Source organism: Mauremys reevesii, linkage group 5 (assembly GCF_016161935.1).
Source record: "Mauremys reevesii isolate NIE-2019 linkage group 5, ASM1616193v1, whole genome shotgun sequence".
NCBI lineage: Eukaryota > Metazoa > Chordata > Testudines > Geoemydidae > Mauremys > Mauremys reevesii.
In genome coordinates, this window is record NC_052627.1 from 40,134,395 (window position 1) to 40,158,661 (window position 24,267).

General features: G+C 41.2%; 1 long non-coding RNA gene across 1 annotated transcript in view; it reads right to left on the reverse strand.

The window, feature by feature from the left end:
• Window positions 1-19,255, reverse strand: part of LOC120406666 — a 28,110-nt gene extending 8,855 nt beyond the window's left edge. The window contains exons 1-2 of the long non-coding RNA XR_005599460.1: window positions 19,151-19,255; window positions 1,309-1,439 (exon numbers count right to left, since the gene is read on the reverse strand). This is a non-coding gene — a long non-coding RNA (uncharacterized LOC120406666). The remainder of the gene's footprint in view (window positions 1-1,308; window positions 1,440-19,150) is intronic.
• Window positions 19,256-24,267: the final 5,012 nt, after the last annotated feature.

The window sequence follows — 24,267 nt, forward strand, 5'->3', positions numbered from 1 at the left end:
ATGTCTGGATATCTTTTAGCTATTAGTTTGCCACGGGTGCATGCCATATAGAGCTTCTATTCCTTTGCTCCTCTCCACTTCTACTGGTCCACTATCCATTTTCCCCACATGGCATACATTATGCTGTATAATTTATATATAGAAATTATTGTGGCTATGGTTTTTGGAGTCATTTATATCCATATGCTTCCCTCCTCTGAAGGCAGTTGGGGGAAGTAAAATATAGCCCTTTGTAATGAACATCAATGACATGAAGGATAAAAGGACTGAACCTCTTTCCAAGTATAAATGGTACTGTTTTTATGGACAAATAGACTTTGACAACTGGTACTGTTTCGCCCAGTTGTAATTAATCACTATTTTTACTCTTTTTTTTTTTTTAATAAAAGAAATGACATGTTTAAAAAAACATATGGGTCAGGATCCAATGCTGCATTTCTGAAAAAGGAAAAAAGCCAAATACCTAAAAGGCTACAGGCCAGATCCTCAGCTGGTGAAAATTGACATGGCTCCATTAAAGGCAATGGAACTACTTTTAGAATCTAGCCTTATATATCTAGCAAATATGCCCTTTTTAGGACTGATTTCTGGGAATAAGTGGCAGATATGTTCTACAAACCCAAATTTAATCCAACAGAGAAAAAATATGTTTTTTCTGCATTTCTTGTATGTCCTTTGTGAATTATCTACTCACTCTGGAAACTGTTATGTTTCACAAAGGCTTTCGAGGAAGAAAAATGGTCTTACAGCTGCCTAAAAGAACTATTACAGTTTATGAACTGTTTATACATTTTGAGACAGCTGGCAACACAGCTGGTTAAAACCAAAAGTGAGAGCTAAATGTTGGCTTAAGTATATTGATATTTTCGTACTGTGTCCAAGATATATTTTGTTCTAGGATCATCATATTGGCCTACTTGTGTTTACTGTCCACCACAGTGTATTAACAATATCACAATAAAGCAATAGAAATGTAAGTTAATTTACTTATTAGCCAATATAACAAAATATACATTATTGGCATAGAATTATTTGGTGGTGGTGTGTTCCTGGCATGTATAAATGTGGTGCGTCAAATGAATGAGAACCAAAATGTTGGAATGAGTAGCAAAGAATCAATCCAATTTTAACTTTGTTTGAGTGCAATCGTCTGCTTTTATTCCCAGTGGTCACCTAATAACTTACACTTCCTTTCTGAATACTTGATCTACATTTACTTTACTCATTGCACCAGAACTCTGTATCAAATGGCAATTAGTGGATGAAAAATGATTTTGTTCACATTGGAGAATAAGTAAAATTACTTACATAGCTCAGAACAATAAAGGAGTGAGTTAACCTCACTGGGCTTGACCTGTTGTTCTCAGGAGGCTAGGTATTCCCTTCAGCAAGGGATGAATATAAGAGGTGCATGTTGAAGTCTCATCCATCCCACGGACCTAGTTATTGAAAGCAAATTAGCAAAATAGTGGAGAAGGAGAAAGTTAGGTTTTCAATATTTGACAAAATGACTTGAAAGCTATTGTATGGTGGTTAGACTAAACATTGCCTTTTTATCATTCAAAACTATGAGGAACATGTGCTGTTTTGCTACTGTAATCATGATGCTGGGTTTAAAAAAAAACAGCCTTCTCTAACCATAACCATTTTCAGACTCATGTTAAGTGCAGGTATTTTAGTGAAAACTGGGCAAGTGTGATATTTCAGTACATGCTCAACAATTTCCACAATCCACATAATCTTTGCCTATCACTAATGTCAGTTCTGATTGTATACTCACTATTTATCCTGCTCCCTGGTACTCATTTCATTAGTAGTTTCTGTTGAGGTTATAACATGACTTTTATGGGGTTCTGGTACTGCAGGCTTCCACTTGTGTTTTATCTGGAGTCATAACTTACCAGCTTAGTTCTAAGGGCTTGTCTACACTTAAAAAGGTGCAGCGGCACTGATACAGCTGTGAAGATGCTACCTACACGAACAGGAAAGGTTCTTCCATCGGTGCAGGTAATCCGCCTCCCCGAGTGGCGGTAGCTATATCCAGGGGCGGCTCTAGGAATTTGGCCGCCCCAAGCACGCCGGTCCCGCGGCTCCGGGGGACCTCTTGCAGACGTGCCTGCGGAGGGTCCTCTGGTCCCGCGGCTCCGGTGGAGCATCCGCAGGCACGCCTGCGGGAGGTCCACCGGAGCCGCGGGACCAGCGGACCCTCCGCAGTCATGCCTGCGGGAGGTCCACCGGAGCCGCGGGACCATTGGAGTCGCCTGCCGCCCTCCCGGCAAAATGCCGCCCCAAGCGCGCGCTTGGCGCGCTGGGGTCTGGAGCCGGCCCTGGCTATATCAATGGCAGAAGCCCTCCCATCAACATAACGCTGTCTATACCGGGGGTTAGGACGGTATAAATATGTCACCCCCTTGAGTGATGCTGTTATACTGACATAAGTTGCTAGTGTAGGACTAAGCCTCAATCTCTGTTTTCCATGGGTAAAAGTTTAAAGGAAATTCTCTTGTCTCTTTTCTTCCAGCCTTGTTAACTTGTAAGATAGTTGAATATTGCCCTTTAGCAGGTCTTCCTCTTTGATTTATGGGACTTAAATCTTTCCATCCCCAGTGTAGCCTATTTGACTCTTATGCATAATCTCATTTACATTGTTCTTACTGATTTCTGGCTGAGGAAGCTCTTCTTTTCCCTAAGGGAACACCATGGTCCTGGTGTATTGTGCATCTTTTTTCTATTGGCTTGCTTTGTCAGGTCTAAGAGATTCTTGTCCCAAGGGTGTTCTGAATGACTAGCAAACAACCCATCTGTCCACTGGACTCCTCCTGACTGGCAAAGAATTGCTTTGCTTAAATGCATCTGGGCCTCCTCCATCTGCATAAGATTATTCCTATTAAAGTTTCAGTATTTTTCTCAGCTATTTTCCATTAACAAAAATAGAATGTGAAAGGAAGTGAAATTTGGATTGTATTTACTGTTGCTAACAGTTTTGTTGTTACAAATGTCATAGAATAATCTTGCAGGAAAACACAGTAGGTGGTAGGCTGACTATATGTTTTAACTTGAGTCCATAAAGTCTAAATTACGTGACCTTATATTGTCAGATTCAAAACAGTTGTGTGGAACTTATTTACAGCACCAAAAATGTTTATTGAAGAAGAAAAAAAATCACACTAGGAACCTACATTGTCCATTATAAGTGGCAATATTTTTCTTTAAATGTTTAACCAGCACCAATATTGCTAGTACTTAAAAAATCAGTGGTGATGAATCCTTATTTGGCCTGTGTTAAATGCTGCAATCCATCATCTTTCTAGTTTTGACGTATACAGTCATGTAAACAAAATAAAACATAAGAGATGTGATCTCTGACCTGTTCATGATGTTAAGCATTATTCAGTGTAAGGGTATAACAAGACTGAGAAGAGGAAAGGAAGAAGTTGGGGGGCAGGGATGAGTTGCCAGAAAGGAGGAAGGCAGCAGAGGAGGATGCAGATGATAGCTGAGAGTAGAGCACAGTGGGGCCGAGATCTTCAGGTTTCGAAGTCTTCCTTGGATGAGGAATGGAGCATGTTTATTTGCATTACAGTAGTGTATAGCACCCCAGCCCCATTGTGCTGGGCACTGCACAAACAGTGGATGTGGAGGAAACAGAGGCACAGAAATTAAATGACTTACCCAGTGTTTCTCAGCAGGTCAGTGGCAGAGCTGGGACTAAAACTAGCTCTCCTGACTTCCATTCTGGTGCCCTCGACACTACCTCTCCACGTATTACCCTTAATGCACAGAAGGTGGGCAGGAGATTAGCTGAGGGGTTGACTCACACATCAGAACTACTGTAATGTACACAAAGGTGTTCTCTGCCTTACACCTACATGCCCAGCTCTGGGCCACCAAAGTAGATGCCATCAAGTGTAGAGCACCTTTATCAGGGACAATATATAAAATGAAATTAATGAGGCAACTACTGCCCAATCATGTTCTGGGTTTTTTTTACGTAGCTGCCAGATACAAAAACTAGAGCAGGGATGAGGTGAAAAGATGTTGGCTTTTGACTCCTGGTCTATAGGCTTATCTTATACTCTCCACGTTTTCCTTGCTCAAGTGTGACCCCTGGAGTAAAAATAAGTCTTTTCTCTTTTACATAATTCTTGCCTTATTTCTAGGTCTACAAGGGTGATATAATTTTAAAATGATGTGCAAACTTTAGCGTTAAAACTGAGATAGATGTAAAAGCACACAAGAAACAGGCCACAACACTGAAGAGCTACATATAAAACTACTGAGGGGGGAGAGGCATGAAAAAGTTGACTGTTCAGTTCCTATAAGCATCCAAAAATCTTCCTTTGTGGGTTCCATTCATCTTTACTGGATTCCATTTTATAGTATGTTACCATGAGGATTATTGTAATGGTCCCTTCTAGCTTAAACCCTATGAATAACAGCAAAAATCTAATTTACAACTGATAACAGGCATTTTGAGATGAGGGCTTAGGCTTTATCAAACTTATTGAGCTAACAGCATGGGATTTCATGTCAACAACTTCAGCACTGGGATGCACTTGGTTATAGAGCACAAGTGTTACATAGAAATGAAGATGTATCAAAATGCAGCTGTGTGTCTTGAAAGCAACTGATGGATGATGTGAAGGATTGCACTTTAATGCCTTCCAGTGTGCAGCACTGAATATTAATAATTCTATTATTGTCTTAACTAGCTAGAAACTCAGAAAATAGGCTACTGTTATAACATTAACCTAACTCCACTTGAAATTGTATCTGATAAAATACAAGTACAGTAGAATTCTGTGGAAGGAGGCTCACAGATTAGGACTTTCATGTTTTAAGGTTTTATATTATGTGAACTTTCCATATTGCTCATATTAATGATAGTATCAGCGTCCAATCCAGTTTCTGAAAACTGCTCTGTTTCTGCTCTTGTAAAAGAAGAGTATGAACTAGACTTTGGTCTTGTTATAATTCTCATACAAACTGCTTAAATAATTCTATAGCAAGATATTTGTGTCAGCTGAGATCCCATATGCTGCTTGCTCTTTGGTTGAATATTATGCTCTCTTTGGTAAAAGAATATCTTTGACATTGGAAGAAAGATCAATAAAACCCTTCGTTAGTTTGGGTGATTAATCTATGTACTTTGTGGTTGAACATCTGGGGCAACATTTACAATGAGAAGGCCATAAATTTTACTTTTTATTAGCCAACGCTGTTACGAACAGTTTTTCATCTGAAGATCTCTCCTGCTTAGTTCAGAGGCAAATAAATTTTGGCAAGACTTGGTATCTCACATCTCCCCAGGTTTTTTTATTTTTTTACATAAGTTTCTGCAAAAAAAATCAGCCATTACTAACTTCCATCCTATTATATAATTCCCCATGTGGCTCATTGTAACTTGCTTCCCATGTCTACACTTCCTTTTTCCATTTTCTTGTCTGCTAGTGTCTGTCATGATAGAACTTCTTACTACATAACACAATGTGTTACAAAGTTCTCCTTTTTTAATGGTAGATTTCGTATTTGCTGGCTTAACGCAGAATGCAATGTTAGTAGGACAAATGTGCAACATTCGTTTAGTTCCAAACTACCTCTGTCCATATTTTTATTAGCCACCAGTTTGTTTCATTTTATTAGTTTAAGGAATTACAATTCTTGTACAATTTCAACAAATGTTCACTCTTTTAAAAAGGAAGCCTCTCATACTTTCTGGCTGGATGATGGCTATACTCCACAGGGCTGTGCTGTTAAGATGTGTGTCTGTACCAGAAATCTTCATCTTGCCTTTCTTGGGTCTAATTCTGATCTCTCTCTAGCTTTACATTAATTCGATTAGGTTAATTCCTCCTGATTTAGCCTGATCTCAGGGCCTGATTCCACAAGGTGCTTAAGGATATGCACATGCTTTTATCTTTTATTGAATTGGGGCCTAACTGAGAGCAGAATTTGGCCTAGAACATATTGCTTTTCAGATGGAAGAACTGGGAGGAATATTCAGGCAAAGAAATGACCACTTGAGAAGTGGAATAGATTTTCATTACAGTAAGACTCAGTCACTGAGTATAGCATCTCCTGGTGCATGTTAACTTCTCTGGGTATGGCTGTCCTTCCTGTAAAGAGCTCCTTTTTTTTTTTTTAAACCTCAATTTTCTCTGAAACCCATCTGGGGCTTCTCAGACCAACACTTTATTCAAAATAAGAGAAGTCCACGAGTCATGTTGAAGGCCCTGTTGCTTCCCTATGACCTCTCTCCTCCACCTCTCTCTGTCTTAGGTCAGCCACACACTCACATTTACTAGAATGATGCTAATGGTCTGCTCTGATGGAGTCACAATGAACAGCTCTTCCAGTGATCTAGTTTGGAACAATACCTCAGAATTTAAATGGTCTTTTTTATGGAACACCCCAGGCAATATGACTGTAAACATGCCACATCTACACTATGAGTTTAGGTCGACTTTAGCAGCGTTAGATCGATTTAACCCTGCATCCGTTCACATGACGAAGCCATTATTGTCGACGTAAAGGGCTCTTAAAATCGATTTCTGTACTCCTCCCTGACAAGAGGATTCGTGCTGAAATCGACCTTGCTGGGTCAAATTTGGGGTAGTGTGGATGCAATTTGACAGTGTTGGCGTCCGGGAGCTATCCCAGAGTGCTCCATTGTGACCACTCTGGACAGCACTCTCAACTCAGATGCACTGGCCAGGTAGACAGGAAAAGCCCCTCGAACTTTTGAATTTCATTTCCTGTTTGTTCAGCGTGGCAAGCTCATAGGTGACCATACAGATCTCATCAGCAGAGGACTCCCAGAATTGCAGAAGATCTCCAGCATGGACCAAATGGGAGGTACTGGATCTGATTGCTATATGGTGATCAAAGGGGGAGGGGAGGGCAGTTGGCTTACAGGGAAGTAGAGTGAACCAAGGGGGGCGGATTTTCATCAAGGAGAAACAAACAGAACTTTCACACTGTATCTTGGCCAGTCATTAAACTGGTTTTCAAAGCCTCTCTGATGCGCAGCATATCCTGCTGTGCTGTTCTAACCGCCCTGGTGTCTGGCTGTGCATAATCAGTGGCCAGGCAATTTGCCTCAACCTCCCACCCCACCATAAATGTCTCCCCCTTACTCTCACAGATATTGTGGAGCACACAGCAAGCAGTAATAACAATGGGAATATCGGTTTCGCTGAGGTCTAACCGAGTCAGTAAACTGCGCCAGCGACCTTTTAAACGTCCAAAAGCACATTCTATCACCATTCTGCACTTGCTCAGCCTATAGTTGAACTGCTCCTTACTACTGTCCAGGCTTCATGAGCCAGGGGAGCAAGGGGTAGGCTGGGGTAGGTGTGACTGCGCGGTGCTTCTGGCTGGGAGAGCAGCCTGAGGCAGAAGCCTCCAGCTCGCATGATATTCCAGGCAGGACTGAATCTCCATGAGAAGAAACTTAAAGAAGAGAATGACTTGGAGTCACTTCCATTTATGTCCAGGTGCCCCTGACCAACCTCACCGAGGTCTGCCAGGAGCACCCATATCTACCCAGTCGCCCCAACAGATCTCACCGAGGTCAGCCAGGAGCACCCAGGAGATGATGACAACAGCGAGCACTTGTACTGCACCGTCTGCTGCCGTGAAGGCAAGAACCTGCTGCTGTGTAGCAATGCAGTACCGCATCTGCCAGCAGCACCCAGGAGATGTACGGTGAGCTGAGCGGGCTCCATGCTTTCCAGGGAATGTCATCTGCACAGGTAACCCGGGAAAAAAGGCGAGAAACGATTGTTTGCTGTTTCTTTCACAGAGAGAATGAGGGAGGGAAGCCTGACAACATGAACCCAAAACCACCCACAACGTTTTTGTCCCATCAGGCAGTGGGAGCTCAACCCAGAATTCCAATGGGCAGCAGAGACTGCAGGAACTGTGGGATAGCTACCCACAGTGCAATGCTCCGAAAGTTGACACTAGCCTTGGTACTGTGGACGCACCCCACTGACTTAATGCACTTAGTGGGACACACACAGTTGACTGTATAAAATCAATTTCTAAAAAATCGACTTCTATAAAATCGACCTAATTTTGTAGTGTAGCCCTACAGTCTACATCAGTAAGCTCCAATACAAAAAGCATGGCCTTATTCTTCATTGCTCTATATCTGCATGTGTCATCTATAATTTATTCAAACTCTAAATGTAAATATTCCTCATTGTTTAAGAATGCTTTTGTCTGGGATTTGCAAAATTCACTTCTGCATCCTGAATGTATATTGGAGTACCATAATTCTGTGCACATTTTAGAGTGGTACAAAGTTGAAAACACCAGGTGGTTCAAAACAAAGGCTATCAATGAATGCAGAATTCCAGTTTTCCAGTGGCATTGCTAGTGTAGTTGGACTGTGCTTTTTGTTCTATAACTATCTCTTTTATGTGAAAAGAATGACATTAGCTGCTCCCACGTGCATTAATTCAGAGAATAAGAATGCCTGAAATGTATTGCATTACTAGCAGCCCAGACTGAGACATTTTTCACTAATGAAAATGGAATCACAACATTTTCAACTCTCTGATCCTTGGAGGGTAATATTAAAAGTGTGAGTTGCACGTCCCAGCCAGAAAGCCATTTTGTTGTCCGTGCCGGGTGAAAAATAAAGATTTAAAACCAGGGACCAAATCCCCAGCTGATGTAAATAGTCATAGTTCCATTGACTCCAGTGGAATGTTGATTTACGCCAGCTGAGGATTTGGCCCTAGAAATACATTTGAGGATCTCTAAGTGTCACGTTCAGGCAGTTTCACAGAAAAACCTATTAAAATAGTGACAGTATAGACATAATAACATGGTCTGGAACCTGCCTGTTTGAGGGATTGCTTCTCTCTTCAATGACATTGGCATCAGTGAAGGTGCTTGAGACATAGACCTTCCATTTAATGGCTGGGGGCTGCTGGCAGAGCATTCTCTAAGAGTTCCTCAGCTCTGGAATTCAGTCTTCTGTCCTTGGTCCAAATGCCTTGAATCTGTTGATCTTCCAACACTGCAGTCATTGAGAGAGGATTGAGGTGTGTGGTGATGAGAGGGGAGGTATTTAGGGAAGTTGAGAGATGGGAACTTTGTTTTTTGGTGAGGTTTTATTGGTTTTGTTACAAATTATTCTGTTTCCAGGCTCTTGCTGATTAACTCTTCTTATTCTATGACTCTTTCAATATTTTTAAGGACTCTTAAAGCCTGAGACTGTTACCTTTCTCTATTTGTTCAACACAAATGAATATTTTACAACTCTGCAATGTAGTTGAAATGAGTACAATTTCATTGACTATAGTGGAGTTCTGTCCACTAACACCAAGGTTGTATTTTCCAGTATTTGTATTTTTGGAACCATTCAACCAACCAGCTGCATTTGGTTCCAGGTACTGTATCGAGCTCAACCATATATCAGTCAATGGGATTGCATCTGTTAACACTGGGATTAAGTTTGGCTTGGAGAAAAGATGCAGATCAAACCCAAGCCGAAATATCTTCCTAGGTCTGAAGTCTCTCAGATCATTGAACCGGTCTTCAGTGTCAATTGCCTTTCATTTCTGGCATCATTTTTTCCACTTTTTAGACAGCTGGTTCACTAAGACCTCAAACAAACTCTGACTTTTTGGAAGTGATTTGTGGCAGGCAGGCTGCATCTCTAAGGCCACTTTCAGAAAAGGGAGATTGATCTCTTTTCTTGAACCAAACAAACTGTCTTTCAGGTGCAGTTAGCTGCTTGGTTTGCAAGCTCAGGCTGGGTTTAATACAATGTTATCTCTAAGGGAGCAGCCATCCCCCACAGTTCAGAATTAGCAATACTGTTTTTCATAGAGCTGCAATCACTGCCAACTGCCCTTGTAGTATTTTAGGGACTGATGCATCCCAGAAGGCACAGTACAAATAGAGAAGTTTGTTTTCCCTATAGTAACCATTTAGATGGCTCTTTTTTCCTAGTGTGATCTCCATTTTTAAAAATATATAACATATGGCTAGACTCCAATATTCTTGTTCTCATCTGTTTTCTTGTATATGTGAAATGTCTTTTAAAACAGATGATATATATCAATATGACAGAATATAGTGGCTTTGCTATTTTTTAGCGGCTATGGTTTTTATTTCAGAAGTTTGTGCTATACACAACACATGTTTACAGTACAAGAGAGGAATTTGTGTATGTAGGATCCAAACACTGAAAACCTTAAAATTATGAAAATAATTGTAGTTTATTTCAGATAATGCTGTGCATTTTAAGAAATATTAGTTAGTATCACAAATAAAAGGTCTGATTTCATATATATTGTGAACTCCAAAATACCCTTTAGTTAATTGGGTGTGAAAAAAAATACAGGATTGGGCCCAAACTATGCTTACATGTGTTTAGGTCTCAGTGCTACCACAAAACAAACAATTGTGGACATTGATAGAAGAATTGGATTCTATCCCCAGCTTTGCTACTAGCCTGCTGGATGACCTTGGGCAAGTCACTTCTCCTCTCTGTGATTCCATTTCTCATTTGTAAAACGGGGGATAACATGGACATTCTTTGTAAAGAAGTTTGAGATCGACTGACAGATAGCTCTTATATAGTGGTTTTTATTACTTGCTCCTGGGGCATTTCAACTGTGCACTACCCTTTGCTCCAGGGGCAAAGTAATCTGTGCCAGTTCTCCCCCTCTGCACTGCTGGCTGGAGCTCTGGTGTAGGGAGATGTGGATGGCTCCACCCCCTCCCAACTCATCTGCATGGGCTTGGGGAATTGCAGCTGCTCTCTTCCCTCCTCCCGCCCTCCCCACCACATACTCAACCTGGGGTACAGCTATCCAGCACAGGTGAGTGACAGTACACCTTACTCCCCTGAGTGGGCACAAAGTTACAGTCTCACCCTTAGTTGCTGTACAAGACACAAAGATATTCCTTGCCTTGACGAGCTTACAGTTTGAATAATCAGACCTAGAGTGCCACTTCAATGGGTGGAAATGGACTGCAGGGGAGTAGATAATATTCAGAGAGAAAAGGGGAGCAAAAGCCACCAGGATACAAGGGTTGCCCCTCCTGTCCCAGGCCCCTCCTCTCCTTGGCTTTCCTATTGGCCAGACAGAGGGAGATGGAAGTGGATTGGCTCCTTGCTCCCTCCTCATTAATTTAAACCCTTGCCTGTGCCTCTTGGAGCCTCATGTCTCATTTCTGGCCACTGGACCTTTTAGCCTTTCATCTGCACTGGCTACTGGCTACAATTAGAAGAGACAGGAAGCATGCACAGTTAAAGGGATATTGCAGCAAAAGGATTCACTATTTGTTTAGAGAATAGCTGTGATATATAGTAGAAGACTCTAGTTTACTCTAGCTACTTTTTCTTTCCAAATGTTCTGAAAGAGATTAAAGTAACAAAAGTTTTGCAGAAGTGATCCCCCTCCCCATTTCTGACTGCATCACTATAGTTCAGGGGAATTTCTGTAGGGATTTTCAATCAGTCTGTAGATAATGAACCCAACTGTGAAACAATTACTCTCAAAGTAAACAAAGATAGTCTCACTACTTCTCTATTCAAGGTAGAATACAGGGAATCCTTTAGCCAGGGATTATCATTTGACATATTTGGGGCCATTTCTTGATCGTAAACCTTGAAGCTTGATTACACTACAGACTATATTTGATGGTCTATTTGTTTAATAAATTCTTCTGTGATTTGTCTGGACAAATTCCCAGCTGATTCATAGCACCTTTTGGAACTGATCCAGCAACAAATCACAAACAGCTTTGTGACTTCCACCAAATGTAAGATTACTCCTTATGTTGTAACTAATGCTCTCTGTGTGGAAGAAGAATAATAGAAAAAGGAGAATCTACCTTCTAAAAAGACACACCAAAAATCATTCTTATGCCAGCTCTCAAGTATACAAAAGGATAATGATTAAAGAATGGATCACAATGCAACTGCCACTATTTTTTAGTTGGTGTCATTGTTTAATGCATTCAGATTTGCTTAATCTCTAATGCTTTTCTCTTCTGATGAGACAAGTCTAAGTACTCGTGGTTCAGTGTGGTAACAATGTGCTACTTTCAGTGGCATGTCCTCTCTTGTAATCATGTGAATCAGTCTCTAGTGGGATGGGATAACCCACTCCTTCTATTAGAAGTCTGTCAAATCCCTGGGAAGCCAAGAGGCAAAGACTCACAGAGTGAGAGCCATGAGATAATTCACTTAAAGATGCTTTACCATGGCATTTTTTGTTCAGTCATAAGTGAGCTATTATAAACCTAGGAAGCTTTCTTGTTTGTAAACGCAGAGTAATTCCCTATTGAGAAAACTAACAGACTTGAGTACTTATCAGTATAATGTCAAGTATCAGGGGGGTTTTGTATCCACAAGATACAAAAACAATGAAGAGTCTGGTAGCACCTTAAAGACTAACATTTATTTAGGCATAAGTTTTTGTGGGTAAAAAACCCACTTCTTCAGATGTGTGGAGTGAAAATTACAGATGCAGGCATTATTATACTGACACATGAAGAGAAGTGGAGAGCCAGTGTTGACAGGGCCAATTCAATCAGAGTGGATGTAGTCCACTCCCAATAATTGATGAGGAGATGTCAATACCAGGAGAGGCAAAGTTGCTTCTCTTCATGTGTCAGTATAATAATGCCTGCATCTGTAATTTTCACTCCATGCATCTGAAGAAGTGGGTTTTTTACCCATGAAAGCTTATGCCCAAATAAATTGGTTAGTCTTTAAGGTGCCACCGGACTCCACGTTTTAATCAGTATAATGGTGTTTGGGGTGGTGGTGCCAGAATTGATTTTCATGAAGAAATCTGGGCGGTGTCATCAGATGACATATCATGCTAAATATAAAAATGACATCATACTATATTAGGGATTATAAAATGTGTGTTATGAGCCCAATCCAACTCCTAGTAAAGTAAATAGACCCCCATTGACTTTGAGAGTTGGATCAGGCCTTGTGAAAGGATAATCGGATTCATTGTTACAGCTGTACATACCAGGAGCAAATGATGTGCTATCAGTCTGAATGACTTCTTTTGAATTAAGACAAACAGAGACAACAAATAAAACTATTTGTTTTATTTTTAACAGGAAAAAAAACCAGAAGCATTTGTTATTCACTCTCTAACACTTACATCTGGATAGAAAATGGAGAGTCTCTCTCTCTAGTAATAGCCATCTGAAATTGATTCAGAGCCTTCTTCCTTCTTCCCCCAAAGGCAGTGTTATATATTTAAAGATCCAGCACACAGCATCTCCTCCTGTATTTGGATTGTTTCATGTAACCATAACACATTCCACAGTCTGTGACAACCATCCAGGTTGAACCATGACACTGCAAAATATTTTCAACAAACTCTACCCATTCTTACACTGTCTTCAGTAGAAGTCACAGACTTTTCCATCAAACATGTTGCCATCCTTGAGCAAATAGGGGACAACTTTAAAGTTGGCATTGAAATCATGTTAAACATGACAAATTTACGTGAAGCCTGGTGATGTTTTAACTGCTTTGGGATTTGAGATGATGTGGCCTTAAAGCCCTTGGGTATTGGGAATGAAGGAAAAAAGATAAATTTTTAAAAGTATTTCATTTAGAAACTATTTTCTGTACATAGGTAGTAACATAGGTAAAGGGAAATTTCTGAAGAATACTCTCAATGACTACAATGCAAAGAAATTGCATTTCTTAAGTTAAAGTATGTGATACAAATTTGACAAAGGTGGGGCAGAGACTACTTGCATGTTCTGTTTTTGTATAGCACCTAGCACAATGGGGCTCTGGTCCATGATTAGGGATCGTAAGTGCTATTGTAATGCAAATAATAATTTTATTGTTATCTAACCCAACTGTACCTCCTTCTCACCTGATAACCTGGAGAGTGAAGAACATGGTGTGATTTAGTTTTTTTTAAACTTTGAGTTTTCTGGCATTAGCATCTCTAACATTATTTAGGTGGGTTTTTTTTAGAAGTGTAGGGTCAGGTGTAAGCCACACGACTCCTGTTGACTTTAATAAGAGCCACAAAGCCTGAGCATTACATCAAAAATTTGCCTCCAGATTACACAAGAGTTAGATATATTGTTCCCCAAATTGAAAACACCAGCAATATTTGTGTTAGACCTGACTTTGGCTTTGCTTCTGATCTTACACCAGTGATCCCAGAGTATAATTCCATGAAATCAGTGGAATTACTCTGGTGCAAAAATGGTGAGATCAGAAACTGCCCCTTGCCCATTCAATCAGATCCAGCGCATGCACATGTGGAGGAAGTATTTTAAAATTCTATTTCTTTTTTTCTTCGTGTATTAATATAATCCTGATACAAGCTTCTTTTAACAGAAATATGCTCATTCATACACTTCTGCCAATGACTTTTGAAACCAAATTCTTAGCTGTTTTTATTCTGCTGCTTGGAAGTTTGGAGTATGTTAACTTTATGAACTTTATCGAAATTATTGCATTTTAGAGGGATTATCCAATTATCCACTGCAGGTCTAATACAATAAATCTTATGCTCAAGCCAACCATTAATCAGCAAACCCTCGTAGCAATGACAACTCTGTAATTTCCAGTGTCCAGCAGGCTTAAGACAATATCCATATCCCTTCCCTTCATTTCATTTCTTTGCTCAGAGCTGCAAATGACCAATTCTTGTTATTGTTCCAGAATAATAATTGGAATTGTATTTACTATCTTCTTAGAGTGCCTTCACCTTCTTAATGTGGATAAAACCCTAACTGGTCACCGCTGATTTGTGTAACAGGGTGAATTCTTTTTCCCTCTGATGTGAAATTATTGTGTGTAGATTTTGGTCCTAGGCAAATTTTCTTAATCTTTTCTCCTACTTACTTTATCCAAATACACTTTGATCTTTTTAGTTTCTTCTGGATGTCTCTCAGGATTCTGTATTACCACAAATGAAACAAGGTGCGACAGAGATACCATACAGTGTCTCTCTTGAGCTACTTGACCTTTTGCTGCAGAAAATTTGTGTAGATTGAAAAGAATAAATGTAATAATATGCAGTGTGAAATGTTGCTGGTTGTCATGGATTTCACAATCTTACCTTCATTTTCACAGCCCTTTTCAAGTACTGTTGTAAAATGTTGCTGCAAATTGTTTCCTTTCTGGGAAACTGACTTTCCATTAGTGGTAAAAATTTGCAAAGCTCCATTTAGTGATTTCCTACATATACACAAACCTAGTGGAAAGCTCCAATCTTGTAAGTTTTTTTACGTACAAAAGTTTTCCACTTCATTTTTCATCACAAATTCTACAATTTACTGTTTGGTTAATTATGATGTCTGCATAGCAAATGTGTTTTATCTAGGGGATAAAATATCTAGAAAAGCAAAAATAGGAAATTTTCCTTTTGAACTAAAGCTACATACTCCGGTTTTCTGGTCATATTTCTTCCTAATGTGTGACCATAGTTGAATGGATTTTGCACAGTTAAGAACATGGCTGACAGTCTTGTTCTTCCTCAGTGTGTGGGTGGTGAATAGTTACATGCCAAATCAGAACCCGTACAAAACCAAAAAGGCAATCTTATACATTTGGAAAGATCCTAAAACCTATCACTGCATGCAGTTTAATGTCAACAGTAACAAAATTCTAAACAAAAAACTTTGTAAGGATGTAAATGGAAAGTTTTTAGGAGATGAGAAAGTTATTTTTAAAATTTTCAAGGTGCAATATTATATTGGAAGCAATGAGGGAAATGTTCCTTGAATGTTTCATTTCTGGGTCCTTCAGTATGTTCCCTTTTATTCACATTCCAGTAGATGGTGCCAGTGTCACAAGTAACATGTCCATTCTCAGTCGGTTTGGAAGACCTTTTATTTTGGAGTGGGTAGGTGATGGTAAAATTGAATCTAGAGCTTCCAGAACTGTCAGTGGACATGTATATGTGAGCAAGAAAGAGTTCTGTGCCAGAAATATCTCTTTGCTGTTTTGAGGGTACTGGGCTTTAACTGCTTTCTAATTCACTCTAACTCAGTAGAAGCTTAGATCAGAGCAGAAATAGCTGATATGAAAGAATTTAGGAATGTGCAGGTGGTGTAGTGTACATGATCACAGAACATTCTAAAAAAGAAACATTGGCAACTTCTTATCTTATATCTTGCGGGCTTAATGTTAAAAATTAAAAGAAAGTGACAAGTGCTAACATTATCCAACATTCCCCTTTTACTATTATGAACTTGTTACAATTTTAGGGAGGGTTGGTGAGGCATTGATTCAGCTTACTGTCTATATCAGCTTTTAGCTGGGTAGGCACTACTGTTGAAATGAGAAGGAAAATCAGATGATGCCTTGTGTAGGAAGTTATTGCTGAGTGATGTTTTCATAATTGCAGCAATAATGGTGTAAGACTTTTAAAGCTATTAGCATTATTGTGCTTGAGATTTTACTCATATCTATTCCATTTTATTGAACTATTACCTCTGAGTTGGAGAAAAGAGGGGGATCAACAGCTCTGTTCATTGAGATGAAGTGGGCGTTAGAATTTTCCTCAAAATAGTAAGGAAAACACCTTTTTATTTGGCTTCAGCATTTCACTCTGTCATATGTAGGATGATATCACAGCTACCTAGATATTGACTTTGCTGGGCAGTGGAATGTTGTAGGTATGTCTAATTTCACACCTTCTAACTAAATGAGATTTTGGACAATATAAATAAAAAAGCTTGGGGTGGTTAAGATAGGAATGTGACGTTGCACTCTATATGATTTTATGAAAATATGCTAATGTAACTTCACGCAGAAGGTCTCTACAAAGCTTATAATCTACTGAGTGTGATCATCCTATTTGTATAAATGTACCACTCTTGTATCTGAACCTAGAAATATGAAATATAACTCTGAGGGCCTATTGTAATTATGCAAAGTGGTGGTTTGAAATCTTGATGACTCCCATTAACCAGGACAATTGACTGCAGATGGCTGTGTTTTACCTGTAAGTCTTCCTGTATACGTGTGTGCTGGCAAGTGGGTAATGAAGTCTTACAGTGACATGTGATCATGTCACCTGAACTGGAATCCATCTTTAACCTAGTGCTTTTCCACTGGGGGGTGGGAACCCAGAGGGACAAAGGATTCCCACCTTATGCAAAAGATATATACATGGGTGGAACAGAGAAAAAAGAGAGCCATCATGAGGAATCCCCTAGCTACCACCTGAGCTGGAACAAGGGCTTTACCAGGAGAAAGGATTGTGCCCAGAGTAGGAAGGCATCCAGTCTGTGAAAGAAATGTATTAAAACATCTTTCATGGTGAGATATTATCTGTACTCAATTGTATTACTGTATTAGGCTTAGATTTGAGTGATTTATTTTATTTTGCTTGGTAACTCACTTTGTTCTGTCTGTTACTACTTGGAACCACTTAAATCCTACCTTCTGTATTTAATAAAATCACTTTTTACATATTAATTAACTCAAAGTATGTATTAATACGTGGGGGGGCAAACAGCTGTGCATACAGGGTAAAACGAATTTATTTGGGTTTAAACCCCAGTGGGAGTTGGGCACCTGAGTGTTAAAGACAAGAACACTTCTGTAAGCTGCTTTCAGTTAAGTCTGCAGCCCTGGGTCTGTGTTGGAGCAGATGGGCGTGTCTGGTTCAGCAAGACAGGGTGCTGGGGTCCCAAGCTGGCAGGGAAAGCAAGGGCAGAAGTAGTCTTGGCACATCAGGTGGCAGTGCCCAAGGGGGGTTCTGTGATTCAACCCGTCACAAAGAATGATTTAAATTTTAATGTAAGAAAACCTATCAGAGGATTTGAGAGTTAGAAAATGGCAAGCTTCAGAGATCTAAAGTGAGAGTTGTGAAAATATTTTTGAAAATGTACTATTTCTTTTCTTTAAAAAGAAATCCTGCAAATGTTCACTGAAATAAAAAATTGAATCTGGCTAACTATGCATTTGTTGATCACTTTTCTGCCAGTATTCCAGTAAACAAGTTCACTGACAAATATTTGGAAAAAACAGTGACCTTTAAGCATCTATTAGAAAATAATAGTGGAAAACAAATGTTGAACTTCTAAATGTCATTATCTGCAGCTTGAAACCAATTTCTGAGAGTTCCCCATCATCTAATCAGAAAATAAAATCATTCTCATGGGAGCTATATGTCCAATTAAAACAGACTAGGCACAGCTTGGATTTTGACTATCAGTGTCTCTCACAAGAAACTGCTTGTCAACCAATGATTAATTACCAAAGTATTACTGACCAATCAGTAATTACTGACCAATGATTAATTACCAAAGTTACTCAGAGAATAATTAAGAATATTTAGTAATGTTGAGGAAATCTTATGAAAACAATCCCCAAGGAGTGGAGTCCACAAATGGCATTTCAGTGCTATAGCTTCTCTTCTAAACTGCTGTTTCAAATACTCCCCAGAACAGTAGGGCAAAGAGACAGAGAGCTGGCTAAAAGGACCAGCTGGGAAGCCTCCTTGCACAGGGATGTTGTAAAGCCAGTAAAGCCAGCTCAATGGCACACGCTTTTGGCCTTTCTTGTATGGCGAGTGTGCTTGGAGCTTGCTATGCTCCTGAGATCTTGGGCTGGCCGAACAGCCTGCAGTCTCAGGGCTGCTCTAACTTGCTCTGGGGTGTGAGCAAACCTCCAGCTGCCCCAGAATTTAGAGGTGGAAAATCACCAAAGACAGTACTCCACTCAGAGTGCTAAGCAGAGCTTTGGCATCCTCTGGCCTACTAAGTCTGTTACTATCTGATGGCTGTTTGATTATCCAGTTAAGCGAGTAGGTGGTCTCAGTCCTTTCTCTAGTGGATAGGTAGTGCCCATCACAAACCTCAATTGATATTAATAGAGATGCCTTTGTTAATGTTCTCAAAGGAGAGACCAATCAGTGATGGGAATGGGAAAGCAAATTCACTAGAAGTGGGCCCATCACATGAAGATTGGTGGGGGAATTGTGTCCTGAGGTCTTTTTCAACCCTAATCTTCTATGATTCTATGAAATGCCTCTTGATTGCCATTGTTGTACCTGTTCTATAGCTAAAAACCAAATAGAATTCTCTTAAGGTGGCAGGTTAATGATCTTCACAAGCAATAAAAAAAACACTCTAAAAATTAAGGGATAAAATAATAAACAGGATGAACCTTTAGTATCAGGGCCAAATTCGCTGGAGGGTCTGTGCCAACAGAAGCCGTCCAGTTGTCTGGCAGACTGTGGTAGGGCAACTGCCCCACACAGGGAGGAAGGGTTAAAGCAGGCCAGAGGGAGCCTGCACAGAACCCTCCAATTAGAGGAGTGCTCACTAAGTGAGCCAATCGGGAGGTGACTTGTTGCAGGGGCCATATATAAAGGGCTGATCAACACAGCAGGGGAAGTCTCTCCGTGGCCTGCTAGGAAGAAGGACTGGCTGCCTAGGAGCACCATGACTAGAGCAGTGCAGGGCAGGGTAGCAGAGCAGAAGGGACTTCTGGCTGACTGCTGCCAGACTGAGGCCCTGGAGGAAGGGCAGATAATGTGTGAGGCTGCCCACACTTGGCCTGAGGGAAGTGGCCAACACAGACTGCAGTTTGCCCCTGGAGGGACTAGACTGGTGACTGCAGCAGACCACCAACGTGAATCGCAGGACTATAGACTGCCGGTTCCCCCAAAAGGTGGGAAGACAGCAGAGCGGGGCACTGCTGGAGGGCTGTGCCCAGAAGAGGATGCCACAGTCCAAAGAGCGACATGGGTCACAGGGTGGTGGAGACAGCAAAGTGAGAGTAACGGCGAGCAAGAGGAGGGCGCCCTGTGGAAGGCGCCCAGAGCTAATTCCAGAGCGGCTAGCAGGAGGTGCCACGGTGGTGAGTCTTGCACCGCTACTTAGACCATCTGGTGGTGGAAAGTCTGAAAATGTGCTGCTGGCCAAAATGAAGGCTTGGCCAAAATGGAGGCCCAGCCAAATAAAGTCTTGATGCACCCTTCTCCACATCTCTCAGTGGAGATTAAAGTTGTCATTTAATTGTAGAGTCTGCTGAATAAGCTGGCAGTGGAAATCTGCGCCTAAATTAATGTCATAACTGCTAATTTATGTTCAGATGTACTCATGCCTCAAAGTTTGTGTCAAATCTATGTCTATACAAATAGGTTAATCCACTTCACTACAAAGACATTGGGACCACTTCTGCAAATTTACTTTACCACATAGAACTTCCTGCTCCTCATTCACGGCGTTGTCTTTGCTACTGGTTTAGCTTTGGAATGTCTTTTGATGCTTTATTTACTGGTCTCACTAAATAGCATAGAGCTCAGTATTGCTCCTGAATGCTGTGTTATACCAAAGACCTGCACGAGAATAACACATTCAGCTTCTTAATCAATTACACAGGTACAGATGCAGCAACAACTCTTTGCTCACTTTGGGCCCGTCCTGCTCCCTTTGTAGTCAATAGATGTTTTTCTGTTTGCTTTAGTAGGAGCAGGTTCAGACCCTATGTTTGATTCAATTATGTTACAAACCTTAAGCCAAAAGGATTAACGATAAATATTGAACCAATCAAAGGAAAGTCAAACAGCAACCTATTCTGTATTCCAAGTGAGTGAGGTCAGTGCTCCTCTTGTGGAGGGGTGTAAACATGCGGTGCCCCTCCTTTATCCTCTGATGCTCTTTCCAGATGGAGAAAGTCAGTGTGTTAGCTAGGTCAACAGCCTTGCTTTGAGCATGTTGACTTTCTGCAGTGTTCCTGATTGCTGTTTGTTTATTTGTATAACCTTGGAACTACAACCTTTTGCTTTCCAAGAGTGGTGTGATGCTGAGCTGAGTTAATGGAAAGCAGGACAAGGGGAGGGAAGTGGGAGCTGTATCATGCTTTGAACGTTTGGGGGCTGGATCTTTGGCCCCAGTAGAGTCCCTTTTATGCCACTCTGATGGCACATCTGCCTTAACTTGGTTGACCCAAGAATCTTTTGATGGCAGAGGGCATAAGGATACATAAAGGTACCAGTAAACAGCAACAAAGAGTCCTGTGGCACCTTATAGACTAACAGATGTATTGGAGCATAAGCTTTCATGGGTGAATACCCACTTCATCAGATGCATGCCTGGGATGGTACCACGGATCCCCTGGGTTCACCATGTAAGGTCTCTACTGAAAGAAGGTGTTGCACTGGTGGTCATAATCATTGTGAGATGTACGTACAGAAAATATGTAAGGAGTTATGTAAATATGCTAAAAATTGTGTTTGCTAGGCCTGGTAGTTTACGGGCAGGTCACTCAAAGGTAAACACTTCATGAGACAAACTTCTGAAGACAGGAGATAGGAGATACTTATCTCTCTGCTGAACCATTGTGTATTGTCTTGCAGCCGAAGTCTATTAGCACACTGAGTCAAATGCTAATTAAGGGCTTGCACAGACTTCAGAAGAAACTTAACAAGTAGTGGTAAACAGTGGTGGGGACCCCCTGTTTTCAGGTGAATATCTATCAAAGGTCTGGTCTCATATCTGGGGGTGCAGAGAGACACCCTGGAGTCCTTCAGTCTGTGCAGACAAGATGCCAGCAGGTTTGATCTTAGAAAAGGGGGATCTCAACCATTCTGGTTGAAAATTCTGGGGTAACTATCCTCTAGGAGATAAGAGAATGTTTTGTGAGTTAAGTACACGCGCTGGAAAATGTTATGATTTTTTTAATATGTAACCACTTGCTTCCAATATGCTTATTTACTATAATTTGAATCTCTGTTCTTTGACAATAAATGTGTTTTCAGTATGAATATATCTAAGTGCTGTGTGTCAAGTGGAGTGGTGGGCCTGAGTTGAATCTTGTAAGCTGGTATGTGTACTGTTCCTTTGGGAGCCGTGAATCTGAGTTCTCTGGCTGCTCAGTGGAACAAGGGCTGGGCACTCTGGAGGGACGCTCAGGAGGGCTTGGGGGTTGATGTGTGCCTATTGCTAACCTGTCCAGACAGTAAGGCCTAGCAGGTAGTGCCTGAGACTGGTGGAGTCAGGGAATTGATACACAGCAACTACAGACAAGATTTCCTCATACTAAAGGCAGGTGGTAGCAAGGTGCCGCATAAGCCTGGGTACCCCTGGGAAATGTCATGCCTGGTAGGTGAGGTGCTCTGGGGCTGAAGCACCCATGCGGGGGGAAAAACCTGGCAGCCCTGCAGCTCAGCTCCACCCTCTACCTCCTGCCACAATCAGCTGTTCAGCGGCATGCAAGAGGCGCTGGGGGGATAGGGTGAGGAGCAGGGGCAGGAAGAGGTGGGGCAGAGCCAGAGAGAGGCAGGGTGGGGGTGAAGGCTTGGGGAAGGGGTGGAGTGGGAGAGGGGTCTGGGCAGAACAGAGGTTGAGCACCCCCTCTCCCTGGGAACTGGGGAAGTTGGTGCCTGTGGTAAAGAGCTGACATCCCTGAAGTACAGGCAACATCAGAGGTATGCCCTGGAGAGGGTTTGAGGCCAAAATAATGCTGTATTCTGGCACTCCTCAACTGCTACAAATTAGAGCAATTCACACATTTCTCTAACTTGTGCTGGTTGAACTGACCAGCCCCAGGATCTGGCAGGTATAACGCTGGCATTAAGCCACATATCTCCCACATCCTTCAGGTCCTGGTTGGAACACAGCTGAGCTGGACTCAAGGCTCACAAGCTTTATTTTATTTATGTTTTGACTCTTCACAAATTAACCCAAACGAGTCTGCAGGACAGGTGGGTAAAGCACCTGCTTTGGTTAATCATGAGAGCACAGCTATCTTCCTTAAAACACTGGACTAGGGCAGAAACTCTAGAGAGTTGGGAGCCAAGACAACTTATTAATGTTCACAGAAGAAATGATTGATATTTGTATGTATCCAATCAGGTAAAGGTCTGGTAAAAGGTAGGTCATCATGCATCTCATGGTGGTGATACTTACAAAACAGAACTGTTTAAATTATTCTTTACTTTGATGTAATCAGGAAGCCTCTAAGGTTAGTTTCCTCCAGCAAAAAAACCAAACAAACCACACAGTGTGGCAGGATCAGAAATTTTGTTTTAATTCATCTCTAGATAAACATTCACCATTCAAAGATTAATTCAAAAGGAGGTCTGGATTATTGGTCAACCTCCAGTTTGTCTTGTACAGGCACTATTTATCATCCTCACACAGAGGACTAACTTGTTTTTAATGCATCAAGATACAAGTTTCCATTTGAAAAATCCACTGACGAGATGGTTTATTTGGGCAATGCTTGTAACTGTAGGTTAGGTCACCCATCTTTACAAAACTGCAATTGCACAGTTGATTTTATCAGTGGCTAGTCTGAGCGTGATCCAGGTCAGTAGCAATTAAAAGTTGCTACTATCTGCTGGCTGCCTATGGGGCTGATACAAAGCCCTTGGGAGTCTGTTGAAGACTTTCAATTGACTTTAATAGGCATTTGCTCAGGTTCTAAGGGTCAGATTTACAAAGGTATTTAGGTTCCTCCAGTTGCCAAAATCCACCTAGTGGGATTTACAAAAGCACAAGTGAGTTAGGCACTTAACTCCCATTCACCTAAATGAATGAATTGGTGGGTTGAATTTAGAACCAGACTTTGCCTTTAAGGCCCAGGTCTGCACTGGGACACAGCAACACAACCTATCTGTGAGTTCCCTGGCATGTGAGTGTACAAATTGCAACATCTTTTAATAATGCTCAACTCTTGTATAGCGATATTTCCATCACTAGATCTGACAGTGCTTTACAAACAAGGTCACTATCATGATCCCCACTTTACAGATGGGGAAACTGAGGTATAGAAAGGCGAAGTGACTTGCCCAAAGTCAACCAGCAGGCCAGTAGCTCCCCTCTCCATTGACGGTTAGCTGTGCAGGCTGGTGCAGAGGCTATAGACCCACCCATTTCTGCCCCCTTCTGTGTGATTGTCACTGCTCTTTTTACAGAATTTATAGGGTTGAGCAAGCACCACCTGACAAATCTGAGGTAGGTCCAAAGCTGTGGCAGGAAACAGAACTCACGCTTGATAAGTTACAATGGACCCCCACACTCCCCTCTTGCTCTGGTGCTTTATGCCTGATTTTAAGCCAAGTCACCTCTGCTCCAGCCCAAAATGGTCCCCAAGCAAGACGCTGCTAGAACTCAATGATTTTATTGAATTCACATGAACCGCTATTAAGCATTTGGTAGAAGTTAGGTGCTGGAACTAGAGGTATGGGGGGTGCTGCCACACAACCTGCTTGATGCGGTTTCCAATGTGTACAGGATTTACAGTTTGGTTCAATGGTTCTCAGCACTCCCACT